The sequence below is a fragment of the Panthera leo genome, chromosome B3 (genome assembly GCF_018350215.1).
Source record: "Panthera leo isolate Ple1 chromosome B3, P.leo_Ple1_pat1.1, whole genome shotgun sequence".
In the NCBI taxonomy this organism is placed as follows: domain Eukaryota; kingdom Metazoa; phylum Chordata; class Mammalia; order Carnivora; family Felidae; genus Panthera; species Panthera leo.
In genome coordinates this window covers 133,658,992-133,675,971 of record NC_056684.1, presented here as the reverse complement: position 1 = coordinate 133,675,971, position 16,980 = coordinate 133,658,992, and the positions used below count along the sequence as shown (strand labels likewise).

At 39.1% G+C, this 16,980-nt stretch overlaps 1 protein-coding gene across 7 annotated transcripts in view; it reads left to right on the top strand.

Annotated features, from left to right (window-relative positions):
- RPS6KA5 (ribosomal protein S6 kinase A5) overlaps positions 1-16,980 on the top strand; it is a 183,405-nt gene that overhangs the window by 25,870 nt on the left and 140,555 nt on the right. The window contains exons 1-2 of one of the 7 annotated variants that reach the window (XM_042944092.1): positions 10,475-10,566; positions 10,755-10,832. The exons of 4 other annotated variants lie outside the window; for them this stretch is intronic. The gene's annotated coding sequence lies outside the window, so the exon portion shown is untranslated. Of the gene's footprint in view, positions 1-10,474; positions 10,833-16,980 lie in introns of those variants that run through there. 2 more of the 7 variants (XM_042944091.1, XM_042944089.1) reach the window with 2 other exon arrangements.

Genomic DNA, 16,980 nt, shown 5'->3' with positions numbered 1-16,980 from the left:
GAAAAACTAGGATGTAGAAAGGTCTTTACCGTCTTGAAATTGGAAGTCAATAAATGATTTCATTTCAGTGAATTATATAGCAACCCATTAACCTATATTGTGCACTTACTATCTATGCACCACCAGTGTGTGCATGCATTATGTAATCTGTACAATATGTGGTTTGTGCCATGCATGGACTTTATTCAGAATTTTAAATATTTTAGCTCTCTCTATCCCATGACAAATTTTACAGGGCTGGTACTATTAGCATTCTCATTTTATAGATGAGGATACAGAGATACAGAGAGGGGTTAAGCAACTTGTCTGAGCATGCATTGCTAGCAAATGGAGCGTGCGTTCTAATCTGTACAGTGAGACTCTAAGCCCCTCTTGTTCTAGATAGCTACTTGTAATTACAAGTGTTTAAATATTTGTAGAATAAGTGTTTTAAAGTACACTCTGGGTTTTAATTTTTTAATTAGAATGATATTTTTATAGGTATGCTTTTGCTTAGCTATTGCCTAGTTGCTATGCTTTTTTATGTGAAATCTTAATCTTTTTATTTTCCATTTTTTTGGAGTCAATTTCAGTATCATAAATAAGGGCAGCTTAGCAAAGTAGAAAGGCCTTTTTAAAAGCTAGTATGTTTTTCATCTTCATTTTAGTAACTATTGAAATGGAAGGCTATAATAAGGCAAATAATAGGAAAGCAGAATAGAATTTTTTATGTCACTTCCCACAAGGAGTCTATGGGTATTCAGTTTTTAATTACTGTAATATTCCTTTAAAGTTCCCTTTTGCAGGCACATAGCAGAGAAAGGAAAAATCTTCATCAGTGGTTAATCTTCTTTTACCATGGGTGTCCTTGACTTATTTAAAAAAAAAGAGTTTATGCTTATCAACTTACTGTTGTCTAGATATTTTAGATACTTTAGAATTTGCCTGTTTATCTTCCTGATTTATAGCCCCAAATAAGAACAACTATAAATCCAAAATAAAATAAATACTTTCCTTTATTACCCCTTCAGATATACTGATGTTAAGCAGGTAATTAATAACATGTAAATTTATATGTAGATAAAGATCTCTGGGTATATGAATGTCAACCTATGTATGCATATATTAGCGGTTTCCTTTATTAAAATCATGTAATTCTCTTCATAAGGGTATTATGGATACTGTTATCTTCCATAATTTAAAGTTTGTAATAGGCTTGCATTGGCAATAGCTAAATCTGTTTGATGGGAATTTTTCTTTTTCTTTCCTTTTTTTTTTTCTTTTTAGAGAGTATGTGTGCTTATGTAAGTGGGGAGAGGGGCAAAAAGAGGGGAGGGGAGAGAATCTTAAGCAGGCTCCATGCTCAGTGTGGAGCCCAATGTGGAGCTTGATCCTATGACCCTGGGATGATGACCTGAGCTGAAATCAAGAGTTGGATGCTCAACTGACTGAGTCACCCAGGCACCCTTATTTAATGGGAATTCTTAATAACGCATTTTAGTTTCCGTCATTTGGTCAACTAAAATATTGCATGTATTGGACAGGCTTATTTGGATTTACTGCATGTCATTTGAATTTCATTAGATTATGATTTCTTTAATTTTAATATTAAGAGTCAATCTAGTTTTCACATACTAAGAAGTACATTGTCTTATTGCTGTTAACAGTATTGGGCATATTTTAGGTTTAAGATGCAGTTTCTATTGTAGAGATTTCTGATTCTCCTGCTGGCACAAGACAGGTGCATTTGTAGTTGGGTGGAGTCATGTGACTAGTTCAGGTCAACGAAATTGATCAGAAGTTACAGGTAAGACTTCAGGCCTGTGTATTTAATTACCGGTATGACACCCTTCAAAGCTTTTATTCCCACTGCTTCAGCAACTGACAGTACTTTAGATGGTGGCTTCTTTGTAATCCCAGGTACTGTAGTAGAAGATATGGAACAGGTAAGTCACGATGCACATGAAAAATGAATAAAATAAACTGTGGTTTTGAGCCACTGAAATTTCAGGATAATATGTTATGGCAATATAATTTAGGTGATTCTAAGTGATAAAACCTCCTATAGGGAAAGTGTTATATGAAGGCTTTCAGAATTTTTTAAGACTATAAAGCTGCAAAGAATCCACCATTTTTTAACAGGAAAAGGATGCTGACATTTAGCTTTACATTGAGGGTCAGGTGGAGATGGGTTGGAAGGTTTTTAACTTTTGGAACACCTCTAAGTGACTCCCAGACCAAGCTGGAAACTTCCTAGTTGCCTTGAAGAATTTTTAGGGGGATGGGGGGAGGACTTCAGAAATGACACTTTAACCATGAGCAAGGATAAATCTTTTAGGTTTGGAGGATAATGACAGTTGTCTGATTGCAAATCTCCATTATACATCCCTCCTGCAAAAAAAACCCACACCCCATAATATTAATTAGAAGCTCAGATAAAACCATCTATGATGCTTATCTTCAGCTTTGCTGGGAGATAGGGAATACCATAATATTCAGATTATATCCAAGGAGGGAAGGAAAAATAGCACCAAATTCCAGCAGAGCTCTTGCAACAGCAATCCTGTGGGGCATAGAGTGGGAGAGGGGAGTCTTAAGAGACTCTGAAAAAAAAGCACAGAAAACCGAAGCAAAACACAGGCAAAAAAATCGCTCTCAGAAAGAGAGTGTCAACAGTATGTTGCAAAATACTGATCCCCAGCCCTGGTGCTTGGTAGCTCACAGCTTTGGCCACGGAAAGGGCTTGAAGTGAAGAGGATCAGAAGTGGCAGTGTTAAAGAACTGCTTCTATAGGAAAATAGATAAGGAAGAAGTGAGCACCTTGGGAATGTGGCTAGTGAAGAGAAAGAAAGAAAAGGAGAAAATAACAGATCTTGCAGAAACAAGATAACTTAACCTGTCAGTGCCTTGCTGTCATCCATTACACAGTGAACCCCACTAAACTTATAGGCCTCTTTTACACCACCAGGAACCCTGTACACCAAATACCTAAATATAGAAAAAAAAAAAAAAGAATACAAAACTACTATAAAAGGAAAATAGAAAATGTAAATCAAAACATTCCTACTGATGCAGTCCCCCCTAAATCCAGCAGCTATGCAAAAGAAACACAGAATACAATACTCCTAACTGAATAAATATCCATAGAAAAGCACCAGATGATATTAAAAAAACCTTAAATCATATATTCAAAAACAAAACAAGAAATGGGCAAAAAAGCAAAAACCAAAAAAACTAGGGGAACTGCAATGAGAGTTGATCAAACTTAGGGAGAAAAAAAAAAGAAAAAAGAAGGAAGGAAAAGACAAAATCATTTTGGAAATGAAGACTAAATAACAAAAACACCAAAGAAGAATAGAGCCACATGAAAATTAATAGGAGGTATTGAAGAAAGCAGGGAAACAAATTGCTAAAAATTAGATTAAGAAAGAAAAAAGGTCAGAGATAAAGTAGTTGAAATAGAGGACAAAGAAGATGTAGCATGTTCAACTAGAGTCCTAAGAGAAGAAAAATGAACTATCTAGGAAATATAGTTCCAAAAATCAAAGAATACTTGAGCCTACACATTGCAATGGCCACTGGGTTACTGGGAAAAACTGATGATATAATGATCAGCTCCCATAGTGAACAGCTCTGAGACGTATCTTAGTAATACCACTAGACTTTAAAGATTAAAAAAATTCTCAGAGCTTCAGGCCAAAGGATCAAATAAATTACACAATTGTAGGATAATTAGCTGGCATCAGGCTTCTCAAAAGCAACACACATGGCATGGCAACTCTGGAGCAACTTTTAAAAGAGAAAACTACTTAAGGAAAGGAAGTGCAAAGAAGAATTATATACAACCAACTGCCTTCATGATTGAGGTTATAGAGAAAGTTTTGAGTATGCAAGAACTCAGAGAATACCTACACAAGTGGTCCTCCTGAGGAATCTGTTGGATTGAGTTTCATCCAAATAGATTGGGGAAAAGGACTGATGATGAGCCCGTAATATTTATTTATAGAGCTGAGACTGAAAGAAGATGGGGCCGCAGATAGAAGAAAAGCATGTGAACCTTAAAGTTTTATTTTGTATATAACTATTTGTAATTTGTATCACCTAAGAACGCTTAGAGCATAAGTTTGTGAACATATTTGTTCCCAATTTTAGATTCAATTTCAATTTTTCTTGACATTACAGAAAAAATCTAGTTTTTCACAATGAAACACACAGAAGCAGAACTAAGAAACCATGCAAACCATGTACACATTCTCAGATTCAAGTATTTATTTCCAAGCTAAAAAGGTGGTGGGAAAGGGGTGTAGGACCTGCCTCCTCAAATTGCTCAGCCTCTTTTTCTGCTTCAGCCTCTACATCAAGTATCCTCTAGTTGCCGACATTCTGACATTTCTTGAGCATTCAGGTTGTTTGCTGGGAAGTGGCTTGGTAATGGCATATGGCAGACCATCTAGATACATGGACATCATTGGTGTACTTCACATTCCATTGGTTCAACATTATAATATTTGGATTTCATCATTCAGCATTAGATCATTACTCTTGTACTCATCATGTTCTTTTATTTCTGGGTGAGTTGGCCATATGCGTTTTGGTTCATTTGGAATGACTTAAACCAGTAAATAAATTGAAGGTCAAATAATTTCATATAGAATAATTTTCTACATTAGCAAATTGTAAGCAAATAGTTTACACCCACTGAATGAGGCATCTCTTATAGTATTTTGGAACACATACCACATGTGTATACAGTGTATGTCCATGTACAACATAAGTCCATATAGAACATAAGTATACAAATATATGTACAGAAGACTTAAATATATATGTAATGGCATAAATATACATTCCCCAGCTCTGTTTGTGAAAAGGCCTAGAAGGCAAGATCTCCCAGTAGCAGTGAGCACACCTGGCACCCAGATTTTGGCTTCTAATGCCATTTACCATTAAAAGGAATCAAGGCTACTTGTAAGAGAAAGCAAAGAAATGCTAAGAAGAAAGGAAGAAAATAAATGAAGGGGTCATGTCAGGACACAGAAGCCAGCTTGCAGATGCTTCTACCAACCAAATCTGGGTCCATTTGTGCAGGAAAATAATTGACAGGAGTGAATTTTAAGGCACTGAAAAAATGGTAATCCACGAATTGTCTGATGATAGATAGATAGGAAGAAGGGAGGACTCTTCTTGCAATACAGTGCTAACTGGTAGACATAGAGGGGCATGGAAGAGGTGGAAAATTATTATTATAAAAAAGTATTATTTTGTAACCATTATAGCAAAGATTGGTTTAGGCAAGAATCAATGGATGCTAAATCTAGGTGTGGGAGTTTGATGAGGAATGGGATATTTTGACGGCCCTGTAGTGTCTCTCCACAGATTTCTCATTGCAAAAGGGAAATTAGTACCTTTATAATGGAGAAACTGGACAGCACCTTGACTTGGTGATCAAAACTAACGTTGCCAAGGCACCTGGCTGGCTCAGCAAGTATAGCATGCGACTCTTGATCTCAGGGTCTTGAGTTTGAGCCCTATGTTGGGCATGTAGCCTACTTAAAATTAGAAATAAATAAGATGGGGGTGCCTGGGTGGGTCAGTTGGTTATGCGACTTCGGCTTAGGTCATGTGGGTTTGAGCCCCATGTTGGGTTCTGTGCTGACAGCTCAGAACCCGGAGCCTGCTTCAAATTCTGTGTCTCCCTGTCTCTCTGCCCCTCCCCTGCTCACACTTTGTCTCTCAAAAATAAATAAAAAACATAAAAAAAAAGAAAGAAAGAAAAAATAAAACTAATGCCACCAATGAGACTGACATTGTCTCCTTCTGGTTGTGATACCCTGAGAAGCACGCATCACTTAAGTAGTATTCCAGCTGGGCATGTACAACCTGAATCATGAGCAGACTTCAGTCAAACAAAATTCTGTTTGAATAAAAAAAATTAAATAATTATATTCTTCAAAAAACATCAGTTATACAAGACCAAGGTTGAGGAAATCTTTTGGATTAAACAAGACTAAAGAGACATGACAAAATAAGTGCAATATGTGATTGTATACTAGATTCTACACTCAAGGAAAAAGTGCTATTAAAGAATGTATTAGTCAAGGGTCTCCAGAAAAACAGAACCAAAAGTGTGTGTATGTGTGTGTGTGTGCACGTGTGTCTAAAGAGATCTATTTTGAGTAATTGGCTCGTGATTATGGAGGCTAGCAAATCCAAAATGTACAAGGGTGGGCTAGCAGCTGGAGGCTGAGGAGAACTGATGTTCCAAGTCTAGTCTGAGGGAGTCTGCTGGAGAATTCTCTCTTCCCCAGGAGAGGCTGGTCTCTTTGTTCTATTCAGGCTTTCAACTGATTAGATGAGGCCCACTTACATTGTGGAGGGCAGTCTGCTTTACTCAAAGTACGTAGATTTAAATGTTAATCAAAAACACTGTCACAGAAACCCAGAATAATGTTTGACTGACCAAATATCTATGTATATCTCCTTAAATCATACTTAATCTCCAAGTAAAGACAATAACAAGGTCAAGGTTCCCATTAACATGATACAACTATCCTGTGTACAACAGAAAACATGCTGTTTTCTCAGAAGAGGATTCACAGTCCTTGAGTGATGTTTATTCTTCTCCTTGGTATCCATCCTGTAAGTTAAATACTACGATGTAAAGTCAATACATCATATATGTTACATGATAAAGGAACAAGAGAGGGAAGAAAACAAAGATATTTATTTTACACACACACATACACACACACAGAAACATATTAATAACAATATAAGGAAGAAATACCCATGACAATTGCAGTCTTCATTTCTGTAACTGGTCACATGGTGCTTTCACATTTCTTCAGGAATGTCCCAGAAAGGAGCTGTGGTGTTGTAACTGTCCATTTCCAGGTGGTGATGGCATGTTGTGCAGGGCCATCTATAACCAGTCCTGGGTCTTGTCTCTTCTGTCTATTGATCTTAGGGATCTCTATGAGGCCATAACTACAGGCTGGGAGAATGAAGGTAGTGTGGCAAGAGCGGTGACCACGGGCATTTGGGCCACTTGTTCTTAACTTGTCTGCTTTCAGGACCTGCTCAGCCCCAAGCTCACGTTACCACTTCCATTTGATGATGGAGGCTTCTGTAAACACCTGACTTTATGGAGAGCAGTTTGCTTTACTCAGAGTCCACCGATGGAATATTAGTCTTATCCAAAAACACCCTCATGGAAACACCCAGAATAATGTTTGACCACATGTCTGGGCACTGTGTAGTTCAGCCAAAGTGACACATGAAATTAACCATCACAAGGAACATCAGACAGTTGACAGATTGGAATGGGAACCACAGATTAAAGTATTTTATCAGTGTTAAATTTTCTGAATTTGATAACTACACTGACGTTACTTAAAAGCATTTTTAGGAAATGCATACTGAGGTATTGAGGGGCAAAGATGCATGACATGTGCAAACCACTGTGAATAGATCAGAAAAAGTAAGTCGTGTGAGAGTGTGTACATACACATTGAGTGTACGAATAAGACAGAAATGTGGCAGAATGTTAAACACTCGTGATTCTGAATATGAGAGTTGTCCCTTATTTTGCAACTTTAGACTTTGAAATCATTTTAAAATAAAATAAAAAATTCATGTGACCAGGGAGCACTATAATAGTGTTTAAGAGGCATGAAAGTTCTGTAACATTTTCACTGGCAACACCATTGTGCTGATACCCTTGTCATAAAATCAGAAGCGTTCATTGCTTGACTTGGTTTCAGCGGAATGGGTTACATGCTTCATGTGTGAAATAAAAAAAGGAGGGGACAGCACAGGAGCACGGTCCTACAGAGCTCTAGTGCCGGCCCGTAAGTCCTTCTAGAATATTCTCTGACCTTTTCTTCTGAATTGAAGACTTGGTAGGCGCCTGGGAGGCTCAGTCAGTTAAGCGTCCGACTCTTGATTTCAGTTCAGGTCACGATCTCACAGTTTGTGAGTTCCAGTCCCGTGTTGGTGTCTGTGCTGGTGGTATGGAGCCTGGAGCGCGCACGCTCTCTCTTTCAAAATAAGTAAATAAACTTTAACAAATAACAAATAAAAACGAGGAAGTAAAATGCAGACTTGGTGTCGGAGGCTGGTTGTGGTAGAGAAGACCGTTAAAACTGAGATAGAGGAAGGATGGGATAAGACGGGATGAATTTAGTCTGTCCGGTCCCCAGTGTTCATAAGCGTGAAGTTAGTTCATTCACTAGGAGTCAAAATTGATACTTTTTGTAAGTAGAACTGTTCTTGAGAAGCCAGTTGGCGGTAGCCCCTCTGGAAGTTTATAGCCATAGGCACATATTACTGCAAACTGATCTGATGCAAGGCTGCTACATTTAAGTGCTAATAGAAACCAAACTGACACTATTAGCAGCATGTCCTCTGGAAAATAGAAAAAGGAAAGGGTGTCGGTAAAGTACTTTCTCATAATAGAATCAAACGTAGAGGTGACACTAGAATTGCAGTGGAAAAATGAGGTATGGCTTAGGAGGAACAAAGTGCTGCTGTATTTTCTTACATCAAATTGAAATCTGACTCTTGGGAATATTACTTTGGACTATTTGAAAACTATATCTTGCGTGGAAGGTACAATTTCAAGTATGTCAACAAATACCAAAATAATTTTGGTAGCACATTGGAATCTGGAGTATTTACCTTCTGTAACGGTTTAAGGTTTTTATCATTTGTAAGTTGGCTAATTTTTTGCCTACCGAAATACTGCCGCATGATTTCCATCGCAAATGAACATATACCTTAAGAATAAGGAAAGCTGTGCCGAGTGTCAGTAACGTGGTTCTGTTGTCTATCCAGATTCAAGTTCAGAGCACAGTTGTCTCTAAATTGTCCGTCAAATAGCTAATGACTAAAAATTAACACTAAGTGATAAACTAACACTGAGGGAGCTTACTTTTAAAAGGAAGTCTTCTAAAAACTTCTACACAATCCTTTCGATGTGCTATATTCCCTAAATTATCTTTGTCTTCACATCTTTGTATGTATTAAGTTCAGTCATGCGACATGGCCAGGAAATGAAGTATTCAAGTTGACTGTTCTTGTAAAGCTGTATGTTTTATAATAATTGTGAATTTTCAAATCATCTTACTACAGTAAAATTCTTTACTGTGTATTGTTCATCTTCATTTGGAAATCCCACAGACATTTTACATAGTTTTAACTCACAAAGTTTATGTTTACCAAATCTATAGACACCCTCCCCCACATCTGTATCTTACGATAACCAAGTACATATCAAGAAAATTCTAGTTGAATCTGAAAATCTCTTCTATGTAACATTTGTGTTTAGAAAATATCTTCATGGGGAAAACCCCCCAAAACAAAAAAAAAATATTTATAGCTCTCATATTTTTATATCGAAGTATAACTTACATACAGTAGAATTCACTCTCACTGGCATACAGTTCTGAGTTTTAACAAATGAATACAGTTCATGTACAACATTTTGAAGATTTATCTTGTCTTTTATTCCAAGTACTTTGTGATTTCGTGGTCATTGATGGATTACCATTTTGAATTGAAGGGATTGTACTACAGCTTTTCAGAATTTTGTAATTTTAGTAATTTCCGATGTTTTGGCTTTGTGCTTAGGAGTATTAATAAATAACATACTAAGGAATTTACTTTTCTTCTCTTTTCCTAACTTCAGCACCTTAGTGTAGCCTGTATCGTTTCTGGCCTCAACCATTGTAGCAACCTGTGCGTCGGCTTCGCTGTCTTCCACGTGAATTCCTTTCTAACTCATTTTCCACGCTGCTGCTGCTGCTGCTGGTCTTTCTAAGGTACAGAACTGATTATCTCAATTCTCTGCTTAAAAGCTTTCATTGGCTCCTGTTGCCTGTAGAACAAAATACGAACCTTTTCAAATCAGAGTCTTTCACGAGCTGGTTCCTGCCTCAAGTCTGGCCATGCCTTCCTGCCCGTTCCTTCTTTTGCATTTGCCTGTCCTCGCTAATTGCTGATTCCCAGACATGCCGTGTTCTCTGTCATCATGGTAGTTTTGTGTTTTCTTCGGACATGCAGGCCTTTTTTTTTTTTCCCCCATCGGTGCCTCACTTCCCCAAACCTTCAGATGTGGTCAGGTGTCCTCTGGGTGTTCTGCGTGCCTCGTGCCTCTGCAGTGGTGTTTGTGCCTGTGGCTTCTTCACTTGCCCAAGCACCTCCTCTGGCCCCTGAGCTGCTTGGCATCAGGGAGGATGTCCACTCCGGTGTTGCCACTGGTGTGCACAATACTGGATACAAGTAAGCGTTCAGAGTATTGTTCACTTAGTATCGTTTGCTCTAGGTAGGGAGGAGGGAAATGTGTTATCACAGCAACGGGCACCAGAATTCTTTGTATGGAGGGAGCGGCCTTGCAGGCAGGTATTGCCTTGACCTCAAGCTCACTCAGGGATGGGAGTATGGGTGTTAGCTAGGGCTGAGAGGTCAGAAGTAGAGGAAGCTGCCTGACAGGAAACACGGGGACAGATTTGTTGGGTTTGCTCCTCAGAGAGAAAGAGAGAGAGAAAAGGAGGAAAGTCGGAAAAGCCTTGTGAAGCCAGGGAATAGGTGAGCTAAAGACCCCCTCCTTCAAAGACTGGAAGACGGTGAGAAATTAAGACTGTTCCTCCTTCTGGTTCCCTTTTCATTGCTGCCCTGTGTGCCAGAAATCTCTGCCTTTCTGCAGAAATCTCCACCAAAGCCTTTCTTACCAAGGGATGCTTTCTGCCTGTGTTCGGGTTTTGTTACTTTCATAGAACTCGGGAGGAGCCCCTGTCACGCAGGGATCGAGCAGTGCGGAGCAGAGGTACCTGAGGATCTCAGAGGGCACTGAGGTATGTCAGCTCTCCTGGGAATTGAGAGAAGCCTTGGAGGGGAGGGAAAGGCTTTGGACCAGCACAAGTCCTGGCTCTGCCGGTGTGAGTCCTTTGGTTTAGATTATTGAGCTGGCAAGCCCCAGCCAGTAACTAGGATACATACACGAGAAGAAAGTGGAAATGAATGTACAAGATGAGAGTAGCTAGTATTAGGATGGGGGGGTTATAATCGCTGCCACCTCTGAAACTGTTTCTGTTACAGTTCGTGATAAAAGAAAAGTTCTAAAAAGAGAGAAATGTCTACAATATCGTGCTGTGATCTTATTCTCCCCAGTACTTGGAAATTAGAGGTCAGTGTTGATTTCTTTAACATTGAAGGTGCTAGAAAGGGGAAGGTGAAAGTAATTATTGAGGAATAGGGAATTTGAGCCAGGACTGAAACTCCTTTCTTTACCAAAAACAGGAACTTTTTTTTTATTGACTTGTTAGGCTTTGTCCCCCCTCCCTTTTTTTTTAAATTGATGAGATAATGTCTCAGAGAGGAAAATTAACCTGTTAAGTGCCTGAAAGTTGGGCAAGCTCTTGTGTAAGACAAGAGTAGTGTTTAAGCTTTCTAAGTTGGTGTTCTGTAGATCACAGATTTATAATAAATCATGGCTTAATTGTTTTGGTTTCAGCGGGGAAAGGCTGTTGCCCGACTTCCTGTTGCACTTGCGGCTAATCTCACAATGCTGCTTTCTGTAATTGTTCTCCTTTTCTTCCGAGATGAAAAAAGTCACAAAACCATTGACAAGGTCACAGTACGCTACTATGTTGTCTTATAGTTATTGCTGTTATTGAAGTGTTCTTGATAGTGACAAGATTGATGCTGGATTGTTCTGTCATTTGTGTCTTCTCCTCGTGCTCGGGTTTCATGCATGTAGCTATAATTACAATCTCAAAAGATTGACGTATCAACTCAAATGACACTTGACCAATTTAGAGTGGGAAACACAAACAACTACCTGAAACACTTGTGTTTGCTTGATGAGTGCATGTTTTCCTTTTGGGTAAGGCTATCAATGTAAAATAGGGCTGCTTGCAATGCATGGAATTAGAAAAAAAGGGAGTTGGTTGTGTACTCTACCAGAGAAAGGCTTAGGAGAACAATATGGCCGTCTCCGGGATAGGGGTGTTGCTTCCTAGGGGACCTGGTATTTGAAGCTAATGATCAGGGTGTCCCCTGGAAAGTGCTAGAAACACATTACCTCATTTAGCATTCTGTTTTTTAGTGTTCATTTTTTCCCATCTACCTTTTGTTATCCACTCTTTAAATATCTTAGTTCTTTCTGTAGTTTCGACAGTTCAGATTCTAGGTTTATAGTGGTTTTTGTCGCGTAAGGTGACTTTTTAGAGATCTCATTTCATCCCCCTGTGCATGTTGGCCAAGCTGATTTCTGAGGCATTTTGCTGTTGACTCAATGCATTGCTTCTCTGGTACTCCCGCCTGGAGTAGAAAGACCATGGATAATCTTTTTTTCCATCCTTAACACAGCCTTATTCTTCTCTCTGTCTTTTAATCCTTCTCTCTTTCTGTCCTGGATCCCATCATTTATCCCTTCCCGAAGGATCTACTCTCTCTGCCCACAGGCCTTCTCTTTCATCTGACTGCTGAGTTGGAAAAATATTTCATATAATTCTTTTCCCATTCTCACTCTGTTCCTTCCTTTCGTATCCTTAAATTGAATGAAGTTTTTAAGGTTGTTGTCTTGTTTGCCCCTCCCCAGCCATATACCCTGACCTCCCAGCCTAGACTTGGGGATGAAACTATGACTCAGGAACAGCCAACTGGAAGAGATGCTCAGGACAAGGTGTTGGTAATAGGGGAGCAGCAGGGAACTGTGCAACTCGCGTGCCCCGTCAGGGAGCACCACCATCCCAGCACCTCTGTGTTCACCAGCCCTAAACTCTCAGAACCCGTGTTCAGGGTTTTTTCTGGAGATTTCATGATGTAGGCATGACTGGTTAAATCACTGGCCATTGGCGATTAACTTAATCCCTAGTGCCTCTCTCTTCCCTGGAGGGGACAGAGGGGAGGGTGGGGCTGAAAGTCCTAGGTCTTTCTAGCAACCAGTCCCCAACCTGAAGTTCTCTGGGGCCCTTAGCCCCCAGTCATTTTAGCATACAAAAGACACTCTTACCACTCTGGACATTTCCTAAGCTTCTAGAAGCTGTGTGCTGGGAGCCTCGACAAAGACCAAATCTACATCTCCCGTTGTACCGCCTTTTGACTTCATCGTTAATGAGGGTTGGGTTTTTTTGTTTTTGTTTTTTTTGTTTTTTCCTGGCATTCTTTCTTCGGATTCTGTACACTGTTCATTTCCCCACCTTTTCTCTGGCTCTTTTTCTTCCTGCATCCTAACTCCTGATTGTCAGCAAGACTTGCCCTTCTTTTTGTGTGGTCTCCTGAGGACTTTTTTCTTAAAGTGTTTGCTCCTCTCCTAATAACTTGTTTTCCCTCTGCCCTTCTAAGTTCTTTGGGACCTCTGGAACAAAAGACAGATTAATATGAGAAGAACATACAAATTTATGTAAAAAGTCTTATGTGACATGGGAGCCTTCATAAGGAAAGGAAGACCCAGGAGACATAAACCTGTGCATTATCGTGTTAGGTTTGATGGAGTGGAAAGTTGTAGAAAAGGAGTAAGAGAGGACCAAGGTATGAGGTAAGTGTGGTAACTGGAGAGAAACCTAGCAAGGCCTGTTTGTTCACACTCCTCCCTGTGTCCCTTGTCTACAGAGATAGGGATGCTCATGGGACTCCTGGGTGGCTTAGTCAGTTAAGCATCTGACTCTTGATCTCGGCTCAAGTCATGATCTCATGGTTCATGAGTTCATGCCCGGCATCAGACTTCTGCACTGATGGCGCTGAGCCTGCTTGGGATTCTGTCTCTCCTTCTCTCTCTGCCCCTCCTCCGCTTGTGTGCTCTCTCTCTCTCTCTCGCTCTCTCAAAATAAATAAATAAATTAACTAAAAATATTTTTTTTATAAAAAATAAAAATGAAAAAAAGAGATAGGGATGCTCCTTCCTCTGGTACAGGGAGGGTGCGTTTCACAGGAGGTCTTGCTTCAGGGGAAGGTCAGAAACTCCTTCCTGTACCTGCTGTTGATTCTGAGATTACTTCAGTTTAAAATATCCACCATGCCAAGGTGCTGTGTTTGGTGGGTGGATGGCATGTTCTGAGCCCCATCAGTGTGCTGTCTCTGCCAAACTTCAGTTCCTTGTCTAGAACTGTCTACATGGCAGCCTTTTCGGAATGCCTAGCTGTCCCTCCAAAATCAGTGTTGAAACCCCAAAACTTCCCCGTTCAACTTCCCCTTTCCACAGTATTCACCAGTAACACTACCATTCACCAGACTTTCATTTCTTGTACTTTAGATATGGGGCCAAAGGGCAGAGGGAGGAACAGAGTTTCGTTTATTTATTTATTTTTGAAAGTGGGGACCCTGTCCTGTTTACTTTTGTGGTCTCAGCACCCAAATCCCAAATCAGGGGTTCAGCAAATGTTTCTTGAACTGAATATTGCAGTGATTCTTAGGTTCGCCCGTTCCTCTTTGCTCTAGTGTCTACTCAGACCAGAGTCTTGTTAGCACACATCTGGTTTATTGCATTAACCTCACCACCTTTTAGCTTTAGTCTTCCCCTTGCTGCTTTCCACATGGCACACTACTGCCAAAACAGTTTTCTAAAACCTTACTTTCATCTTGTCAAGAGCCATTATTGTTTATGGATTCAATTGAAACCAGTCTGGCATTCTAAGTTTTGAATCCCCTAGTTTCCTGTTCCTACTTGATGTAATATTTTTCTGTTTTTCCCACATAAGCCCATTGTAGCTAATTAGAACAATCCTCTTCTTATTCTGTGTTAGGAAAAGACTTATTCCTACTTATGCTTTTGCTCCTGATATTCTTCTAGCCCAGAATTCCCTAGCTGATCTCTTATTTTCAAATCATATACTTCTTAAAGACCTAACAGCTGGCTCATGTGTCAGTAAGTACTCAGTGAATGTTTGTTAAATGAGTAAATGAGAACTTGTATTCTCAGTGAGCATTTGTAAGTAGCTTTACATGACAATGATATCCCCCCCAATATCCATAGACTCCATAATCCTTTCTAATCAATTACATTTCTTGTAGTTTATTGCAAGTTTATTAAGTGATTAATCCATTGGATAAAATGGTATCTGAGTACCTCACTCATTTACTAACAACTTACTTGAAATGGCTTCAAAAGCATTCTTCTTCTTCTTTACTTTTACTTTAATTGTAAAAGTGCTTTAAATTAAGCCTTTTCTTAGCTTTAACACAAGTGAATTCTTGGATCTAATCAAATGATTTCGGCACATGCTCTGAGCAATTACATTTGTGCAGCTTAGCAGAAACTATGGCAACAGAATGAAAAATGTGTTTTTCCTGATTGTTTTCCTCCATGAGATTGGGAAGTTCCAACTTAAACATCTCAAGTTAAAAGAAATGGTCATAGATAAGATGCGTTACAAATTACTTTTGGTGGAATTGCCTAGAAAGTTGGGTTAAGAAGCCATTTATCAATCATAAGTTTATGGCTCAAATCCTGGAAGGAGGTGCCAAGGATTACAAATAGTAATCTTTGCTGGGAATATGGGAGATTTTCAAGGTTTACTTTAGACCTATTTATATTGTCTATTTTTTTAAGCCACAAACCAGGATTATTTTATAATAATAGAACAAACAACAAAGTTATTTAAATTTGGGAGAAAAGACAGTTATCTGGTTTGTCTAAATTTATTATTTAAAAAAATACATCAGTCATATTTTCCTACACAGGCACACAACCATATTATTATACAAGGAACCAAAGGAATCCAGTTGTAGTGTAAAACACCAAGTACTTTATATTCATTGTGTAAGACAAGATTTTTCCTTTAAGAGCTATTAATAGGTCAGACTGTTTTCTAAAGAGAATCAGTTAAACAACTGAAATTCGTTTAAGTTTTGGCAAATCTTTTGTAAAGTTCCATTGACTTCTTGTAAAGGAACTCATGAAATTCACCCTTAAAAGTGATTTCCTTATCAGGAAATATGCATTATAGGATAATAACACTAATGAAGAAGTGAAAGATTTTCAATGGGGGTAGTTTCCAATATCTTAATAAGAAAAAAATTGGTGAAAATTGCTTTATGAAAGCATTATCTTTTCTAAATGAATAAACTGAGTAATGCATTAATGTAAAAAAAAATCCTTTTGATGAGAAGAGACTGTCTAAGCTGATTAACAATAGAGATAGGCCTAACATAGATCTTGAAAGGTTTAAAAATATTTTCTTTGTTTTAGTCTGCGCTTACTAATATTTAACAACTCATGAGATAGGCATTGAAATAGCTGCTAGACACAAATAACTGACATGGTTGTACTATTATGTACTAATTAATAGCTTATGTAGCAACTAAATAGTTTGTTGATATTCTTTGTTATTTTATATATTTGTGAAGAGGTTTCATAAGGCATTCTTTCTGTGGGAAGGAGTTAATCCTTTTAGTTAGGATTTGGGAGCTGAGGGTAAGGTTTTGGTGCCATTAAGTTATTAGAGCCAGAAATCCAGAAATGCCCAACCTCTGCCCAGCCAATCTACTCTTATCCTTTGGGAGTCATGAGGGGACTGTCTGCAAGGAACAGTAGTAGCCAGTGGGACTCAGAGGTGCCACATTAATAAAGGCTTGTAAACTTCCAGCACATCAGTGTAGAAGTCTCCTTAACAGTGGCCTTGGTGCAAGCAGTTTGGGCTTAAGGCCTATGTCGGGACTCCTGCTTCCCTTCCAACTTCATCCAATCACCAATCACCCCATCACATTCAATCAGCATGTTGAGATGAGTGTTTGATTTGGAGGGGAGGGGCACCTGGGTGGCTCAGTTGGTTGAGCATGGGACTCTTGATTTTGGCTCAGGTCATGATCCCAGGGTTGTGTGATTGAGCCCCATGTCAGGCTCCACACTTACTGTGGAGCCTGCTTAAGATTCTCTCTCTCTCTCTCTCTCTCTCTCTCTCTCTCTTTCTCTGTCTCTCTCTCTTTCTCGCTCTCAAAAAAAAAAAAAAAAAAAACTGGAGGGGAGAACAAACTAGTAAGTGAACCAAGTCCCAAAAGAAC